Raw genomic sequence first — 19,433 nt, 5'->3', positions numbered from 1 at the left:
CCTCAATTTCCAGTTCTTTGCCACGTGAAAAGAGCTGGACAGCTAAATCTCTATGGCCCTTGCTCCATGCTAGGCCCTGGGCTACGTGCTTCGCAATAACTGTCTCCCTGGAGTCAGACTGGCAGTCGTTGGCAGTTGCCTCTGCCATTTTCCCCTGGCCCGCTTCCTTTTTAGCCTCTGGGGCAAATCAGTCTCATCCGTCTTCTGCAGGACAGAATTCCAAATGCCTGACCCCAGAGAGCCCGGGAGACTGGATGTCCTTACTCCCCTGAAGGCAGCAGGTGCTACTGCTCTAGCTGGCTATGCTGGGTGACCTTGAGCAGTCCCTTCTGACTCAGGATCAGCATCCTCCCAGAGGCCCCCGGGAGCTTTAAGCGTGCTCAGCAGAGGGAGAAGCAGACCCTGGGCTCCGTCGGCCTCCTGCGTCCGGTCATCAGCCCGGATTGTCCCCAATCCAGCCGGGTGGCCGGAGGTCACAGAGCCGTGTCCTGGAAGAGCCAGAGGCATCTTGTGCCCAGAAGTGGAGAGAATTCAGGGGCCGTCAGATCCCTCTCCAGATGAAACTGCAGAAGAGCAAATTGAGGTGGGCTTGGAAGAAAATTCCCCCTTTGTGGCCTGGGGCACCTGGGATTGCTGGCCGGATCTCAGGATCGGGATGTTGGGTCTCATTCAGATAAAAGTATCCTGGACGTGCTGGTGTATGAGCTTTAATAAGCAACCAAGGCAGCGTGAGAACACAGGTCTTTCTGGCTGCAAGCTCAGGGCTCCAGCTAAAGTACCCCTGTGGCTGTCCCCGAATGCTCTGGCCGCCAGACATCTGAAGGGCCGCATGGAAAGGGATTGGAGGGGCTGCTCCAAACAAAGGCCAACGGATGACCGCTCTCCGGGGTCTCTTAGAGATGATTCCTGTTCGGGTACACGTTGGACTTAGTCATCTCTGGGGTCCCCCTCAGGTCCGGGACTGTGGGGTTCTTATGACCGTAGTAGCAAAGCTTAGGATTATCTCTGTGAGATGAAGCATCATTTGCCCAAAATGCTGGGGTCTTGAGCTCCTTAGAGCCTGGAAAGTAGCGATAAAAGTGTTTACTAAGTATAGTCACCTGGCTTGGATAGAAAAGTCCAAAAACGAGAAGTCCTGCCTTCAGGGAGCTTATATTCCACTGAGAGAGAAAAAACATATACAGATACAGGACATAGGTCCCCAAAAAGGTGGGGCAGTATCCTGGATGGAGAGATGGCATTTGAGTCAGGGGTGCTGGGGTTCAAATCTCACCTCCAGCATATCCTGGTCATGTGGTCCTAGGTAAGTGACTTGAACACTTAGTGTTCTAGACAATTTTCTTTTTCTTTTTCTTTCTTTCTTTCTTTTTTTTCCCTGAGACAATTGGGGTTAAGTGACTGGCCAGGGTCACACAGCTGGAAGTGCTAAGTGTCTGAGGTCACATTTGGACTCAGATCCTCCTGACTTCAGGGCTGGTGCTCTATCCACTGCGCCACCTAGCTGCTCACAGTAACCTGAATAACAGGTGCCAACACGTATGGGCAAGGAGGCCAGTCCTCTGTCAGAGAGTGCCCAGTGACAGCAGTTGGGGATGAAGTGACTGATAACTGGATTCAGGAAAGCTCTTTATCCTCCCAGAGAATGGGCGTGTGAGAACTCAAGGGCTTGTGGGAAAATTACTTCAACCAATGAACTTGCTCCTTTTAAAGATTGTGTAAACTCCTTTTCATATGTAAACTCCTCCTCAGAAGTTCAAAGGGGTAAACTCCCCTTAAAGGCAGGAACCAAAGGTGTGAACTGGAGAATTGTTAAATACCGACTTAGCACTTAGTAAGAACCTAACAGAGTGAGATCCTGGAAGAGAAAGGCCAGTCTCCCTGAGCACAGCCTTGAGGTCCAGCAGTCACTGAGAAAGCAACCTCCGAGCAGCAGCTTCCCCTGCACATCCCCAAAGAGCCTCTAGACCCACCTTCCAGGGCAGGTACAAAGCCGCCCTGTCACGCTCAGGATCCATGATGACTCCCCATCGGACATTTGCTTAAAGAGCGGCCATTCAAAAGGGAAACGCCCATCATTCGTCTTCCTGTCTGCTTTCTTCCCATCTTCCCCTTGGGGCAAGTGGGCAGAGAGGGAGGGACGAAGGGAGAGAGACTGAGATATGGTGGGGGGAGAGACGGAGAGAGTCGGCCATTTACGGAGGATGCTTTGTAGAGGATGAAGTGCTGGGTTAGGAACCAGGAGTGATGGGGTTCAAATACCCCAAAGGGAAATTACTGGCTGAGTGATCTTGGGCAAATCATTTAATTTCTCTCAGTTTTCTTATCTGATAAATGGGAATAAAAGCATCTATCTCACAAGACATGCTAGATATGGAAAGAACATTGCAAACTGGGAAGTATGTATACAGATAGTATTTGTCACGCAGACATACATGTATCTACACCCACATGTTGTATGTATAAAAATACATATGGAAACATACATGTGTACTGTGCATATAAGAATGTTGCAGGGAATCTCCATTCGCTGAATCTGGAATCGGGAAGACTCCAGGTGGAGAAATTTCTCAGCTGTGTGATTCTGGGCAAGTGACATTTGTCTGCCTCAGTTTCCTCATCTGTAAAATGGGAATAATGACAGCACCCGTCTCCTGCATTTTTGGGGAGGCAAAATGGGATGTTTTTTAAAGTGTCTTGCCCAACTAAAGTGCGATATGAATGCTAGCCTGCTAAATATTTTATTTCACTGCTAGTTACCGTTACTGGAATGGATCTTCATTCAGGACCCTGAGATCCCTTCCAACTGTGAGATTCTGGGGCTCTCTGGGGACCTCTAAATCCTGAGAATTTGTGACCTTTTGCTCCCTCTGGGGACAGAGCCCATCCACTGATCAATTCGTTGGGTGTGTGGCCCAGGCCACTAGAGGGCACCCCAGGCCCAGGAAAGCCAGAGCTTGGCCACCCGGCCCCTCCCCAGGGACCACTCCAGGCCCGATTTCCCACATGGGCAAAGGCTCTTGACAGAATTAAGAACTGGGGTGGGGGAGGGGGCAACAATTTGCCAAGGGTGGACACCTGGCTCAGGGCCCGGTGACCCTGTGGGCCCCCTCAGCCTTTGAGAGCAACTCAGAGGTCATCTGGTCCAAGCCTGCTCATTCATAATTGGGTAAACTGAGTCTCAGAGTGCACTGACTTAGGGTACCAGAGCTGGAAGGGACCTCAGAGGCCATCTCGTTCATTCTTACAGATGGGGAAACTGAGTTTCTGAGAAGTTAAGCGATCTGCCTGTGCTCGCCCCCTGGCGGATTGGAACCCGGGCCACAGATTTCCAAGCTGGCGTTCCCTCTACTGCCTTCTGCCAGCCTTGGATTAAATGGTCTCTAAGAACTCTTTCAGCTCCAGATCTATGAGCAAAAGTAGAAGTCATTTATTTGTCAAAAAAAAAAAAAAAAAAAAAAAGAAAAGTCATTTATTTTCCCAGGGTTTTCCCTTGATTCCGGATCTAGAACTTCTGCCGCCGCTGGTCCCGTTCCTTCTTCCTGCAGGCCTGGGGCCCGAGAAGAGGCTCGAGGGAGCGTCCTGGGCGGGGAAGGCACTGACTGGGGCGCCCTCAGCAAGTTCTTCCTCCCTCACTTAGCTCAGCCGTGACGCGAAGACGTCAGATCCCAGGGTTCCTCGGGGCTGTAACTGGGAATAAACGATTCATTACGTCCAGGGACTTCAGTGCTTTACAAATAGTATTTCACTTGAACAACTGCTATTATTCCCAGTTTACAGTGGAAGGAATGGAGGCGGGGGAAGGTTGATGAGTTACCCAGCTAGGAAATTTCTGAGGCAGGATTTGAATCAGGCCCCAGGGCTCTGGCCACTAGGCCACCGGCCTATTTACCTACTTCTAGGTCTTGTTCATTTCTCCAGCGTTGGCCATCCGCCCTCACTGGGGCTTTGAGAGGGTTTCTGACCTTCGTTTCCGTCTGTGTATGGGGGTGAGGGAAGCCGCCAGGCCTGTGACTTGCCCAGGGTCGCACAGCTAGTGAGTGTCGGAGGCTGCCTTTGAGCCCAGGCCCTCCTGACTCCAGCGCTGTCCACCTTGCTGCCCTCCCCCGCCTTCTTCCTTCCAGGCGGCCTGTGGGATGAAGGCTCTGTGGTGTGGCGGGTGGGAAGTGGAATTCACTGGAGAGGTCTAAAGCTTCCTGCAGAAAGAGAGCCCCGTGTCCCCTAACCCAGTGCTGACCGCCCACTGAGTCACAGATTCTCTAATTCTTCCACAATCTCCCCGCCAAGTGTGGTCCGGCCACCAATGGTCCAACCTGGGCTCTGCGACCCACAACATAAGTGACCTCCGGCCAATCACTTCCCCTCTCCAGGCCTCAGTTTCCCAATCTGTAAAATTGGAGACTTGAACCAGAGAGTCTATCCAGCACTAAGTCCTTGGATCACTTTTCTGGGCCTCAGTTTCCCCACCTGTCAAACGAAGGAGGTCCCTTCTCACCTTGACCTCCATGGGGCAGTCCCTTCTTCCTGGGGACAGATGCAAATGTTGCAGTTTTCTGATAAGACATAGGGCAAGGACTTTCGATTCTTGTCTTTGCAGGCAGCTGGGTAGCTCCCATACCACTTGGAGTCCGAAGACCCGAGTTCGAATTCTGCCTCGAATACTAGTGATGTGAGCCCCAGGAAGTCACCTCACTTCTGTCAGCCTCAGTTTACTCATCTGTAAACAGTAACAATACTGCCTCCCAGGTTGTTGTGAGGATCAAATGAGATAATATTGGTAAAAAACCTTTGCAAACTTTAAAGCACCATATCTAAATAGTCTCTGTTAAATGTGTAACTACAGTGCCTGGCTCTTTGTTGTTATTCCTCCACTTGAGACCCCACAGACTATTTTTCCTATTTTTTGGCAGAGATACTGAAGTGGTTTGCCATTTCCTTCTCCAACAGGTCACCATTTTTTCCTTTTACTTTGCTTAGAGCCCTCCGCTGTGCCCAGTCCATCATGGGTAACCCTGCACAGAGTAGCCCCTAGGCTCACTGAACCACGCAAGCCCTTCTGCCCCGACATGGCAATCTCCAAACAGGGGTGGAGCGCCTTGCCCAACAGTCGTGCAGCTAATAAGTGTCTGAGCCTGGATCTGAATTTGGATCTTCCTGTCTCCAGGGTCAGCACTTACTCCACCACCCAGATGCCCAGCTGGCACCAATTGGCACCGGATAATTGCGTACAGATTGACTACTCCACCCTCCACTCCCCACTTTCCCAAGTTTTTCATCTCCCTGTACGGACTGCTTTTTCTAGGATCCCTTTCTAAGAGAAGAGACACACTAAAAAATAGGACAAAGGAAAATAACCAGGAGAGGGTCTACAAGAAATTACTCATTTAGAGAACCACAGAATCTCCCCCACTGATCATTAGGAAATTGTCCTTGCATTTGGGTGATGAAATGGACTTTCCTACCCCTTCCACCCACCCCTGCTAGTTCTGTCCTTGGGGGCCAAGCAGAATATGTCTACTTTCTCTCCCACGTTACATTTTTGTCATTTTTTTAACCCAAGGAGAGCAAGCTTTATCATCCTAATTTTTCAGTGGGGCAAACTGAAGTCCAGAGTTATATGACTGAGCTAGAACTCACATCCAGATCTTTTGATCGTCGAGGTTGTTTGTGTTTTTTTCTCACATAAACAATCATTTTAAACACTTCCATAGTTGTCATGTGTGAGAAAAATCACACCAAGAGGGGAAAAAAGCACAAGAAAAACAAACAAAAGATGAAAATGCCATGCTTTGATCCACTTTCAGTCTCCATGGTTCTCTCTCTGGATATGGATGGTATTTTCCATCCCAATGGTTCTCTTCAACAAACAAGTGTATTGGAATTGTCTTAGATTATATTTTTTTATTAAAAAGCTTTTTATTTTCAAAATATATATGGATAAATTTCAACATTCACCCTTACAAAATCTTGGGTTCTAATTTTTTTTTCCTTTCCCCTCATTCCGTCCCCTATATGGCAAGTAATTGGATCATTATATTTCTGAGAAGAGCCACATCCATTAGAATTGATCATTGTATAATCTTGTTGTTACTCTGGACCATGTTCTCCTGGTTCTGCTCATTTCACTCAGCATCAGTTCATGTCAGTCTCTCCAGGCCTCTCTGTATTCATCCTCTTGGTCATTTCTTACAGAACAATAATATTCCATAACCTTCATATTCCACAATTTATTCAGCCAATCTCCAACTGATGGACATCCATTCATCTTCCAGTTTCTGGCCACTACAAAGAGGGCTGCCACAAATATTCTTGCCCAGTCTTCAACATACCAAACCCCTCCTCTCCAAGTTCTTTATATAATCTTGGTACGGCACAGTCTCTAATCTAGATTTTAAACCACCCTCACTGAACTGTCTTTTCAACATTTTGACCCAAGAAGTTAAAAAACCCAAGTTTCCTTGTGAGTAAAATGTGAGTAAAATTCCTGTGTGAAATTTGAATCTGGGTCTTTAGCCCTCGCTGCTCTTTTGACCCGCACCACCCACAGTTCTGAGGTGGGCTAATCCCCCCTCTCTGGGATTTTCTCCCACTGGAAACATCAGGATAAGCTACAAGGTCACAAATCTTGGAATTTGAAGGGAATATTCCTCTTTTACCATTCTCAGATAAGAAAATTTGCATAACCTAAGTGGCAACAGTCAGGACCCCAGTCCAGGCCCTCTGACCACCAAGCCAGGACCCTCGGTTTCATGTCTTTCTTTCCCGGCTCTCTTAGCCATGACTTGGTTGGACCAGGTGCTCTTGAAGTGGTTCTGGGCCCCTTGTTCATTTCCCCATGGGCTCTGGAGGTCAGGACTGGATGGAGCCTTGGGCTGGCCCTTCTTCCCCATCCCCCTGGCAAGAACAATCTGTGAACTGCTCATGGGCCCAATGTTCTGTCCGTTATTCATGTGAACCTGGGCCTTCCGAAGTTCCAGCTAAGACAACACCCCCTTCCGTTCTGGCCGGAGGGCTCCCAACATGGAGGTGAGGGAATTCAAGGCGTCCCTCCCGCCTCTTCCTCCCCCTGACCTTGGTTTTCATCTGAGCTGAAATGGCAAGACCCTGGAGGCCTTTGGGTAAACATTCAGCCCAATGCTCTAACCAGCTGCAGATGCCCCAGTGTTCAATGGGGCAGGTTAGGGGAGCACCAGGATGGGGGCAGGGAGGGACAGTTGAGCCCTTTTCCCAAACAGCTCTCCAAGCCGGACTTGCAGCTTTCGGACCCTTCAGGAGCAGGGTCTTTCTCACGGCCCACCAGTCAGCAACGGAATCACTGGGAGAATTATCCCATGAGAACTAGCTTGAAAAATGATCAAACTATTTATACCCTTTGACCCAGAAGTCAAGGTCAAAGCCAGAGGAAAGAATCCCATATGTACAACATGCATTGCAACTCTCCTAGAAAATAGGAATTTGGTGCTTGTTATTGTTTCAATTTCACGGCCTGGTACTGTGCTTGGTACATAGATGGTGCTTAATAAATGCTTGTTGATTTATTGATAAATTTATAGTAGCTAGTTTATAGCTAGCTACTATACTGGCTAGTTTATAGTAGTTGATGTATTGATTAGTTTATAGTAATTTATTAGTTTATAGTTTATCTTCCCACCTACCCAGAGGAACCGTAAAACACAGAAATGGAGGGAGTATCCTTGAATTGAAAATGGCTAAAAATTATGATACATGAACACAATGAAATATTATTGTGCTCTAACAAATTATCAAATGTAAAAAATCCAGGTGGGTATGAACTGATGAAAAGGAGCAAAACCAAGAGAAAAGTATATTTAGGGACCGTAATAATAGAAAAGAACTAACATTCAGATCATGACCAGAGAGCTCCAGAGTACAGATCATGAAATGGATCTCTTGTTTTGGCAGGAAAAAAATGAATAATTTTGAATCCATTAAGTACTTATTTTGTGCCAACAGTTTTCAGTTTGGGGAGCAAAAAAAAAAAACAAAGCAGGATGGTTCCTGCTCTGGAGGAGCCCACATTCTGAGTGGAAAGGATCGCCCTGATCAGGGTTCAGGGGATGGGGAAGGCCCAGAGGCACACAATGGTGATGTTTGGGGCTCTGGCGGATGTCACAGTAGGACGGATAGTGGATCTGGTAAACTAGTTAGTGAATGGTGGTCCTGAGATCACCTTCCCTTTATGGATTATCTCAATCATTTACTTAACATACTTACAGATAACTGTCTCCCCCATTAAATGTGAACCCCTTTTTGTCTTTGCCTTTCTTTGTATCCCTAGCATTTAGTACAAACGCTGGTATACAGCAGGTGTTTAATGAATGCTTATTGACTGCAAGTTAACTTCCTGCTCATCAGAGAAGTGTCACTGACCATTTCTGCTGCCAGGCAGGGCGTCAGAGCAGTCTAGACCCTGACTGTTGGGAAGAGCAAAATGAAGGATGAGTTTGGAGGTTCAGCATCCAGGGAGGAGGGGAGGAAGAAAACAGAACTTTGAGGGGTAGCTAGGAAGAAGGGGAGTTCTGGCAGGAGATGGATCAGAGGAAGGGATCCCTACTATCCGCTTAACCAGATCTCTGGGTGTCCGGGGGGACAGGAGGAGACAACAGGTGTGGAATGGGGGCTGCTTTCTCCCTCCAGGACAATATGTCAGTCCCCCTAACCATATCACTGTTATCATGGGAGATGCAATGAAAAAAAAAAGGAAGTATCCCCCGAGCATCTGCTTAGGCTGAATTTAGACTTGCAGGAGTTGGGTTCAAATCCCAACCTGTTTGGGAAATGCCATCCCTTTTTTTGGGTCTTCAATATCTTCTGAAAAACGAGCCCACTGGATCCTTCTGGTTCTGAGTGCTAAAGTTCTTCTTACCCGGACTGGCTGCCTGAGGACTGCCCCGTCAAGATGATCAAATGAAGGTGGATTCCAAGTGTGTTGGAATTTTCCTCAGTGTCTCTGGAACCGCAGACCAGCCTGGAGCTCACTTCCCAACACCCGTCGGCTGGAAAACCTGGCTCAGCCGGGCTGATTTCCCTGCAGTCACACTGGGCAAAAGCCTTGATTGGAAATGAGCTTGCCCCGTCTGTGTGGTATGTACCTCCCAAAGGAAACTTCTGAGGAGCCCAGCCCTTGCAAACCACATCTGGTGGGTCCCAGCCCTTTCTGGGAATGCCCTACAGGTTATATGCCAGTCTCAGCTGGAGATGGGGCAAAATTGGGGGCTCCAGGCCTCTGTCCCCACAACTGAACTGAAAAGGGCCCCGTGTTCTCCCTTATCTATCTAAAACACACACAGCCACCACAAGGGGCTTCTTAAGATAAAATGTGACCTTGTCACTTCCTGGATTAAGAACCTTCAAGGGTTCCCTATTGACCCTAAGATAAAAAATGAACTCTTTAGCCTGGTATTTAAAGGTCTTCACAGTATGGCTCTAGCTTACATTCCTAGCTTTCTTTTATTTTTTAAATTTTAAAAAAATTACTTAAAATTTCTAATTTATTTTTAGTAAAGTTTTTTCTTTTCAAAACATATGCATAATTTTTTTAGCTTTAACCCCTGCAAAATCTTGCATTCCAATTTCCTCTCCCTTTCCCTCATTTCCTCCCCTAAATGGCATGTAATCTAATATATATTAAACATGGTAAATATATATTTATAACTTATTATTTATTCATTATTTTTAACATTAAAATTTTTGAGTTCTAAATTCTCTCTCCCTCATTGAGAAGACAAGCAATATAATATTTATTATACATGTGAAATTATGCAAAACATTCCCAAATTAGCCACATTGTTAAAAAAAAAACAGTATAAAAATTATACTTCAATCTACACTCAGTTCATCAGTTCTCTCTCTAGAGGTATATAATCATCATTAGTCTTTTGGAATTTTCTTGGATCATTGTATTGATCAGAGTAGTTAACTCTTTCACAATTATTCATTGTTTTAATCTTCCTGTTTCTGTTTACTTCACTTTGCATCAGTTCATGGAAGTCTTCTCAGGTTTTTCTAAAACCATCTTGCTCTGCATTTCTTCTAGCATAATAATATTCCATCATAATCATATACCATAATTTGTTCAGCCATTCTCCAACTGATGGGCATCCGCTCAATTTCCAATTCTTTCCCACTTCAAAAAGAGCTGCTGTAAATATTTTTATACATATAGATTCTTTTCCTTTTTTCCTTAATCTCTTTGACATCTATCTATCTATCTATCTATCTATCTATCTATCTATCTATAGATTGATATATCATTGGCATTATTAAGTCAAGGGCAATACACTTTAATAGCCCTTTGGACTTATTTCTAAATTGTTTCTCCAAGGATTCTACCACACAATTCCACCAGCAGTGCATTAATGTCACATCCTTTCCAGTATCCGCCATTTTCCTTTTCTGTTCTATTAGCCAAAGTGATAGGTAATGAGGTAGTACCTTAGATTATTTTAATTTACATTTCTCTAAACAATAGTGAGTTAAAACATTTTTTTCACATGATCATAGATAGCTTTGATTTCTTCTTCTGAAAACTGCCTGTTCATTTCCTTTGAGGATTTACCAACTGAAGAATATGTCTTATTTTCATAAATTTGACTATCTATATATTTGAAAAATGAGGTTTTTATCAGAGAAACTTGCTGTAAAAAATCTTTTCCAGTTTCTTGTTTTCTTTCTAATTTTGGCTGCATTGGTTTTAGTTGTGTAAAAGCTTTTTAATACATATTTACATAATTTAATACGTTATTTGAAAAACATAATAAAAATTATCCAGTATACTTTTCACAATCCTTTTGATGTCTTATTTGGTCATAAACTTTTCCCTTATCTATAGTTTCTGACAGGTAAAATTTTCCGTTCTCCTCTAACTTGCTTATGATATCCTTTCCCAGCATTCTTAATTAACAAATATTTAGGAAATGCCTACCACTGCCAGGAATTATACTAGGCACCAGGAATTCTAGTACAAAAATAATACTATTTTTGTATTACTATAGCATAAAGTATAAAAAGAATATATCTTCTAGTATAAAGAATGAAAATTTTGTACTTTTAAGTAGCTAAGTATTTTTTAAGTAAGGTAAGTACATTCTAAGATAACAAATTCATATAATTAAGCCAATAAACATTTATTGAGCTCCTACTAATGTGCCAGCCACCATTCTAAGTAAGCTGGGGATACAAAGAGGCAAAAGACAGGTCCTGCCCTCAAAAGACAGGTCCGGAGTTAATGGGGGAGATGGCATGGAAACATATATATAGAAAGCAAGCTATACAAAAGATAAATAGGAAATAATTAACAGAGGGAGGGCACTGGGATTAAGAGGGTTTGGGGAAGTTTCAGCTGTGATTTGAAGTCAGGGAGTTTGGTAGTTGTATTGGTGGAAGGAAAGTGTTCCAGGCATGAGAATTCCAGAGAAAATGTCTGGAGTTAAGAGATGGAGTGTTAGTGGATCAAAGAGTTTATGTGGGGGAGAAGGTCTAAGGTAAGAAGGGGCTAAGTTCTGATGCACTTTGAAAGCCAGATGGAGCGTTTTATATTTGATCCTGAAGAGTATAGGGAGCCACTGCCGTTTATTGAGTGGAAGTGGATCTGGGCTTTTAGAAAATTCCCTTGGTGACTGAATGGAGAATGGATTGGAGCGGGGAGAGATTTGAGGCAGAGAGACCCACCAGCACTACTGCATTGGTCCAGTTGTGAGGGGTGAGAGCTTTCTCTGGAGTGGAGGCGGTGTCGGAGGAGAGAAGGGAATTAGGTGCAAGTGTAGTGGACAAGCATGGGTATGTGGGGTGAGGGATCCGGAGGACTCCCAGGCTGGAAGCCTGAGGGACTGGGAGGATGGCGTTGTCCTCCATAGTTATAGGGAGGAGGAAAGATAGCGAGTTCCATTTTGGACATGGGGAGTTTGAGAGGTCTACTGGACATCCAGTTGGAGATGTGAAATTGGAAGTCGGCAGAGAGACTGAGGGTAGACTGAGAATCATCATAGAAATGACCAATAAATCCAGGGGAGCTGATGAGATCAACAGAGGAAGCAGGGGGACCAGGAGAGAACCTGAGGGACACTTGTGGTGAGAAGACATGATCTGGAAGAAGATCCAGCAAAGGAGACTGAGAAGCGGTGGTCAGATAAGGAAGAGAACCTTGTTTCTTTAAAAGAACCAGGAGCGAGGGGTGTCCTGAAAACCTAGAGAGAAGAGAGTCTGAGGGAGGAGAGAGTGATCAGCAGCATCAGAGGTTGCACAGAAGTCAAGGAAGATAGAGAGGGATTGAGAAAAGGTCATTGGATTGGTTAAAGAGATCATTAATTACTTTGGAGAAGGCAATTTTGATAGAATAGGTTAGAAAGGTTAGAAGCCACTGTGTAAAGGGATAAGAAGAGAGTGGGATACCTATTGTAGATGGCCTTTTCACGTAATGGTAAAAATAATTATATAAATTATAAGTACTAAAAATATAGTCATCCTAAAGCTAAAATGAGTATATGCAAAGAAGGTAGAATGGAAGGAGGGCACGATGATGGATAGAGCCCATGTCTGGAAGACTCACCTTGAGTTCAGAACTTGGCCCTGGGTAAGTCACCTGTCTGCCTCAGTTTCTTCATCTCTAAAATGAGCTGGAGAAGGAAAAGGGGAATCACTCCAGCGTCTTTGACAAGAAAACCTCAAATGGGATCATGAAGAGTCAGACATGACTGAAAAATAACTGAATATGAACATGTTTGGGAGGGAGGGAAGGCACAAGCAGGGGTGCCTTCCTCCTCCTTTCACATCCTGTTCCAGCCCAACTGGCCTGATTTTCTGCTCCCTGTGCAGGATATTCCACTTCCCCTCCTTCATACACGCTGTTCCCCACATTTGGGATGCACCTGTTCCTTGCCTCTGACTCTCAGAATCCCTCACATCCTTCAGGATCAGTTTATGTGCCATCTCCTCCAGGGAAGTGCTGGAACTCTGTCTTCCCAGAAATCAGCCGGAGTCAGGATCACCAAACGTCTTTATTCTTGATCTTTTACGGTCAAGGTCAGGGGGTTAGGCCTAGCTCCCTCACACACACCTTTCTCCCTCAAACGCCTATAAAGACTGAGTCAGCTTCTGTGTCTCACTTCCTCTTCTTCCTTCTACTCCTCCCACACACGTCACTCCCCCCCTCTTTGTCCCACCAATCAAGTCAGCACAGAACAGCTGGGGAGGGTCAACCTTCAAACAAGTTGACAGGGAACTGTCCAATTGGCAATTAGTCTCACGTGCTCCATTATCCAAGTGCATTTGCTCAGTTCTAGCCCTTTACAGGGAAGCCTTGTCCGGAAGTGAAAAATAATCCCCAGAAGGGGCTCTTAAGCATCAGGCTACATTAGATTTAGAATCCTAAGGTCCATTACTATTTGTGCTCATCCCCTCCTTCTGAGAGCATCACACGACATATCTTTGCATGTAACTTTTACAAAAGTATTTCCTAAGGCGACCGTTAGTGTCCACTCTCTACCAAAATTCTCTTGCATTTGTGTTGTATGTATCTTGTGTTTTCTCTTGGCCCTCCTCCCTAGAACACAAGCTTCTTGATGGCCCACAGGCTTTATTTTCACCTAATTTCCCTCTTTATGACCAGCACCAAGCATGGTGTCCAGTGTGGAGCAAACACATCTGTGGGATTGGAATGGTTTAGAATTATCAAAGGCTATTTCATGGGTCAGGAAGAGAAGCCTGGATCAATATCCAAATACAGATAATGGAAGATAAAATGGGGATAGTTTCTAATGCAAAGAACAAATATTAAGGGGGACTGGTAAAGTTTTCTTGCAGAAGGGGGGATTTTTAGCTGGGTCTTGAAGCCAGAAAAACCAGCTGGACAGAGAGGAGGCAAGAGGGATAGCCAAGGATAAAGAGGGATAGGGAGGTAGTAAGGTGTAAGAAGATTGGAAATGTGGGAAGGGATTAGGTTGTGAAGGACTTTAAAAGTCAATGGGGGATTTTCTCTTTGATCCTGGAGGTAATCCATTTAATCCTGGAGGGAGCCACTGGAGTTTATTGAATAGGGGATGATGCCGGTCAGACCCATAAATAAGGAATATCAATTTGACAGCTGAGTGAAGGATGGATTAGAGAGGGAAGAGATGAGACTGGGAGATCAATCAGGAGAATCTTGTAATAATCCAGATGTGAGGAGATGAGGGGAGGAGGAAGGGAACATATATATGAATATGAAAGGTGTTTTGAAGGTAGAATTGAGGAATAAGAGACTTGAGGACAACACAAAGATTGTGAGCCCAAGCGATTGGGAACATTAAACAGTAATAAGGACGTTTAGAAGAAGGGATGGTTTTAGGGGGAAAATAAAATTTGGACATGTTGAGCTTAAAGATGTCTACAAGACAGTTCAAGATGTTTAAGAGGTAATTGGAGATGTATGACTGAGTTATGAGAAAGGTGTGGGGCTGGATAAATAGATGTAGGACTGAAAGTTTCGAGAGAGGTGAGGGCTGGATAAATAGATGTAGGACTGAAAGTTTCCAGAGAGGTGAGGGCTGGATAAATAGATGTAGGACTGAAAGTTTCGAGAGAGGTGAGGGCTGGATAAATACATGTAGGACTGAAAGTTTCGAGAGAGGGAGGGCTGGATAAATAGATGTAGGACTGAAAGTTTCCAGAGAGGTGAGGGCTGGATAAATAGATGTAGGACTGAAAGTTTCGAGAGAGGTGAGGGCTGGATAAATAGATGTAGGACTGAAAGTTTCCAGAGAGGTGAGGGCTGGATAAATAGATGTAGGACTGAAAGTTTCGAGAGAGGTGAGGGCTGGATAAATAGATGTAGGACTGAAAGTTTCGAGAGAGGTGAGGGCTGGATAAATAGATGTAGGACTGAAAGTTTCGAGAGAGGTGAGGGCTGGATAAATAGATGTAGGACTGAAAGTTTCGAGAGAGGTGAGGGCTGGATAAATAGATGTAGGACTGAAAGTTTCGAGAGAGGTGAGGGCTGGATAAATAGATGTAGGACTGAAAGTTTCAAGAGAGGTGAGGGCTGGATAAATAGATGTAGGACTGAAAGTTTCGAGAGAGGTGAGGGCTGGATAAATAGATGTAGGACTGAAAGTTTCGAGAGAGGTGAGGGCTGGATAAATAGATGTAGGACTGAAAGTTTCGAGAGAGGTGAGGGCTGGATAAATAGATGTAGGACTGAAAGTTTCAAGAGAGGGAGGGCTGGATAAATAGATATAGGACTGAAAGTTTCAAGAGAGGTGAGGGCTGGATAAATACATGTAGGACTGAAAGTTTCAAGAGAGGGAGGGCTGGATAAATAGATGTAGGACTGAAAGTTTCAAGAGAGGTGAGGGCTGGATAAATACATGTAGGACTGAAAGTTTCAAGAGAGGGAGGGCTGGATAAATAGATGTAGGACTGAAAGTTTCGAGAGAGGTGAGGGCTGGATAAATAGATGTAGGACTGAAAGTTTTGAGAGAGGTGAGGGCTGGATAAATACATGTAGGACTGAAAGTTTCGAGAGAGGTGAGGGCTGGATAAATAGATGTAGGACTGAAAGTTTTGAGAGAGGTGAGGGCTGGATAAATACATGTAGGACTGAAAGTTTCGAGAGAGGTGAGGGCTGGATAAATAGATGTAGGACTGAAAGTTTCAAGAGAGGTGAGGGCTGGATAAATAGATGTAGGACTGAAAGTTTCAAGAGAGGTGAGGGCTGGATAAATAGATGTAGGACTGAAAGTTTCAAGAGAGGTGAGGGCTGGATAAATAGATATAGGACTGAAAGTTTCAAGAGAGGTGAGGGCTGGATAAATAGATGTAGGACTGAAAGTTTCAAGAGAGGGAGGGCTGGATAAATAGATGTAGGACTGAAAGTTTCAAGAGAGGGAGGGCTGGATAAATAGATATAGGACTGAAAGTTTCAAGAGAGGTGAGGGCTGGATAAATAGATGTAGGACTGAAAGTTTCAAGAGAGGGAGGGCTGGATAAATAGATGTAGGACTGAAAGTTTCGAGAGAGGTGAGGGCTGGATAAATAGATGTAGGACTGAAAGTTTCAAGAGAGGTGAGGGCTGGATAAATAGATATAGGACTGAAAGTTTCAAGAGAGGTGAGGGCTGGATAAATACATGTAGGACTGAAAGTTTCAAGAGAGGGAGGGCTGGATAAATAGATGTAGGACTGAAAGTTTCGAGAGAGGTGAGGGCTGGATAAATAGACGTAGGACTGAAAGTTTCAAGAGATGTGAGGGCTGGATAAATAGATGTAGGACTGAAAGTTTTGAGAGAGGTGAGGGCTGGATAAATAGATGTCGGACTGGAAGTTTTGAGAGAGGTGAGGGCTGGATAAATAGATCTGAGAATATAATTATTTTATCCTTCCTCCACTCTTGACATGTGACCCAAGTATTCTTTATACATAGCACCTTGGTGTGAGGGCTGCTTAACTATCTCTGGTGTCCATCTGACAAACAGCTTTCACTTGTGGCTCCAACCCCACCCTACACTCCCCCTCCCCCCCAGAAACCATCTTGGCAGAAAGGGCAAAGCAGGTTGAGATGCTGAGAATCTCAAATCCATTGGTGAGTTAGAGAGATGTTCATGTGAGCACGTGAAGACTTCCTCTAAGGAATGGGACGATGAGAACCACGATGGCGGCCGAAGCAGGTGCCATGGAGTGCTATTATTAAAGCTTGATCAAACATCGATGACATCAGTCACCCACAGCATCCTGGGCCATCGCCGGTCATCTTGATCTCGCCTTATCACTAGACTTTGATGACCCTGGAAGAGACGGAGGATTTCGTGAACTGCCTCACTTCAATCCAATTCATTTGTAAGGCAAGGCATCGGTCCTTTTGAAGATGGACAAAGATTGCTTATCAAATACAGTTGAAACTCACTTGCCTGGCAATCTAATCTTTGACAAACCCAAAGATCCCAAATTTTGGGATAAGAATTCATTATTTGACAAAAACTGCTGGGAAAACTGGAAATTAGTATGGCAGAAACTAGGCATGGACCCACATTTAACACCACATACTAAGATTAGATCAAAATGGGTCCAAGATTTAGGCATAAAGAACGAAATCATAAATAAATTGGAGGAACATGGGATGGTTTACCTCTCAGACTTGTGGAGGAGGAAGGAGTTTGTGTCCAAGGGAGAACTAGAGACCATTATTGATCACAAAATAGAACATTTTGATTACACCAAATTAAAAAGTTTCTGCACAAACAAAACTAATGCAAACAAGATTAGAAGGGAAGTAACAAATTGGGAAAAAATTTTTACAGTTAAAGGTTCTGATAAAGGCCTCATCTCCAAAATATACAGAGAATTGACTTTAATCTATAAGAAATCAAGCCATTCTCCAATTGATAAATGGTCAAAGGATATGAACAGACAATTTTCAGATGATGAAATTAAAACTATTTCCACTCATATGAAAGAGTGTTCCAAATCACTATTGATCAGAGAAATGCAAATTAAGACAACTCTGAGGTATCATTACACACCTGTCAGATTGGCTAAGATGACAGGAACAAATAACGATGAATGTTGGAGGGGCTGTGGGAAAACTGGGACACTGATGCATTGTTGGTGGAGTTGTGAAAGAATCCAACCATTCTGGAGAGCAATCTGGAATTATGCCCCACAAGTTATCAAAATGTGCATACCCTTTGACCCAGCCATACTACTACTGGGCTTATACCCCAAGGAACTACTAGAGAAGGGAAAGGGTCCTGTATGTGCCAAAATGTTTGTGGCAGCCCTTTTCATAGTGGCTAGAAGCTGGAAGATGAATGGATGTCCATCAATTGGAGAATGGTTGGGTAAACTATGGTATATGAATGTTATGGAATATTATTGTTCTATAAGAAATGACCAACAGGAGAAATACAGAGAGGCTTGGAGAGACTTACATCAACTGATGCTGAGTGAAATGAGCAGAACCAGGAGATCATTATACACTTCAACAATGATACTGTACGAGGATGTATGCTGATGGAAGTGGATTTCTTCAACATAGAGAAGAGCTAATCCAATTCCAATTGATTAATGATGGAAAGAACCAGCTACATCCAGAAAAGGAACAATGGGAAATGAATGTAAACTGTTATTTTTACCTTCTGAATCCAATTCTTCCTGTGCAACAAAAAATTCGGTTCTACACACATATATTGTATCTAGAATATACTGTAATATATTTAACATAAAAAAAAAAAAAAAAAAAAAAAAAAAGAAACTCACTTGCCTGAAAGTGAGGGCCTCTACAGAATTTTTAATTTTTTAATACTTTTAACATCCCGGATTCTTCATCCTCTTCCTCATCCTTCATGAAATCGTTCCTCAAAAGACCTATCTAGGTCCTTCTATTTTGAATTCTCTCCATGAATTCAGAACTCGAGTTCCCTTCTCAAACTTACTTCTCATTATAACTTTCCACTCCAAAGGTCACACATTTGGCATCTAACACACATCTCAAGTAACATTTCAGTAACGACAGCGTCTCGCACTCCTATCAGACGAGTAAGAAGAATAACTGACACAAAGCACTTCCAAGTTGGACAACATTTGGTGGTGAAGTGAACAGAGAACTGGGCTTGGAGTTAGGAAGGTCCAGGTTAGACTCTGCCTCAGATGCTTAGTAGCTGAGAGACCCCCTCAGGGTGTTTTTTCATCTGTAAAATGGGGATAAATAGCATCTGTCCCATAGGATCATTGTGAGAATCAGAGAAGTCATACTGGGCTTTCAAGGGAATCATGAGCTCTTTGACAGCAGACTATCTTTAGCCTCTTTCTTGTATTCCCAGGACTTAGCACAGTGCCCAGCACATAGTAGGAGCTTAATAAATGCTGACTACTTTAAGATGAGGAAGGAGTGTTGGAGATCACAGGAGACATCTGAGACTGGAGCTTGGCTGCATGTTAAATACTTTTGCAAACTTTTAAAATATATTAACTATTTCCTATTTATAAAATTTATTTTCTTTTTAAAGCTTTTGATTTTCAAAACATATGCATGGGTAATTTTTCAACATCAATCCTTGCAAAACCTTGTGTTCCAATTTCCCCCTCTTCATCCCCTCCCCTAGATGGCAAATAATCTGTGTTAAACATGGTCGAAATATAGGCATTAACTCTTTGTAGCACATCCCTGGGAAGCACGCTGTTTCCTTTTACAGGTGAGACCGAGGGCACCCCTAGGAGGCAGGACTTGAAGCTTCCCTGGCCCAGAATTCCTCCTTCCGCCTTGTATTGGCTCCCTTGTTCCCCTAGCACTCCCTTCCCCACCTGGGCCACTCCTGCCAGACCCACCTGTGCCCTCCTGCTGTATATGCCACATCCTTGTTCCTTTGCCCGACATGCCCTTCCTCCTCCTCTTGAGGAGTTCCACAATGTGACGGGGCCACGTCCTGGAGTTACAGCGCAGCGCTG

The sequence above is a fragment of the Sminthopsis crassicaudata genome, chromosome 3 (assembly GCF_048593235.1).
Source record: "Sminthopsis crassicaudata isolate SCR6 chromosome 3, ASM4859323v1, whole genome shotgun sequence".
Taxonomy (NCBI): Eukaryota; Metazoa; Chordata; class Mammalia; order Dasyuromorphia; family Dasyuridae; genus Sminthopsis; species Sminthopsis crassicaudata.
The sequence above is the reverse complement of the archived record's forward strand: the minus strand, read 5'-3'. Positions refer to the sequence as shown.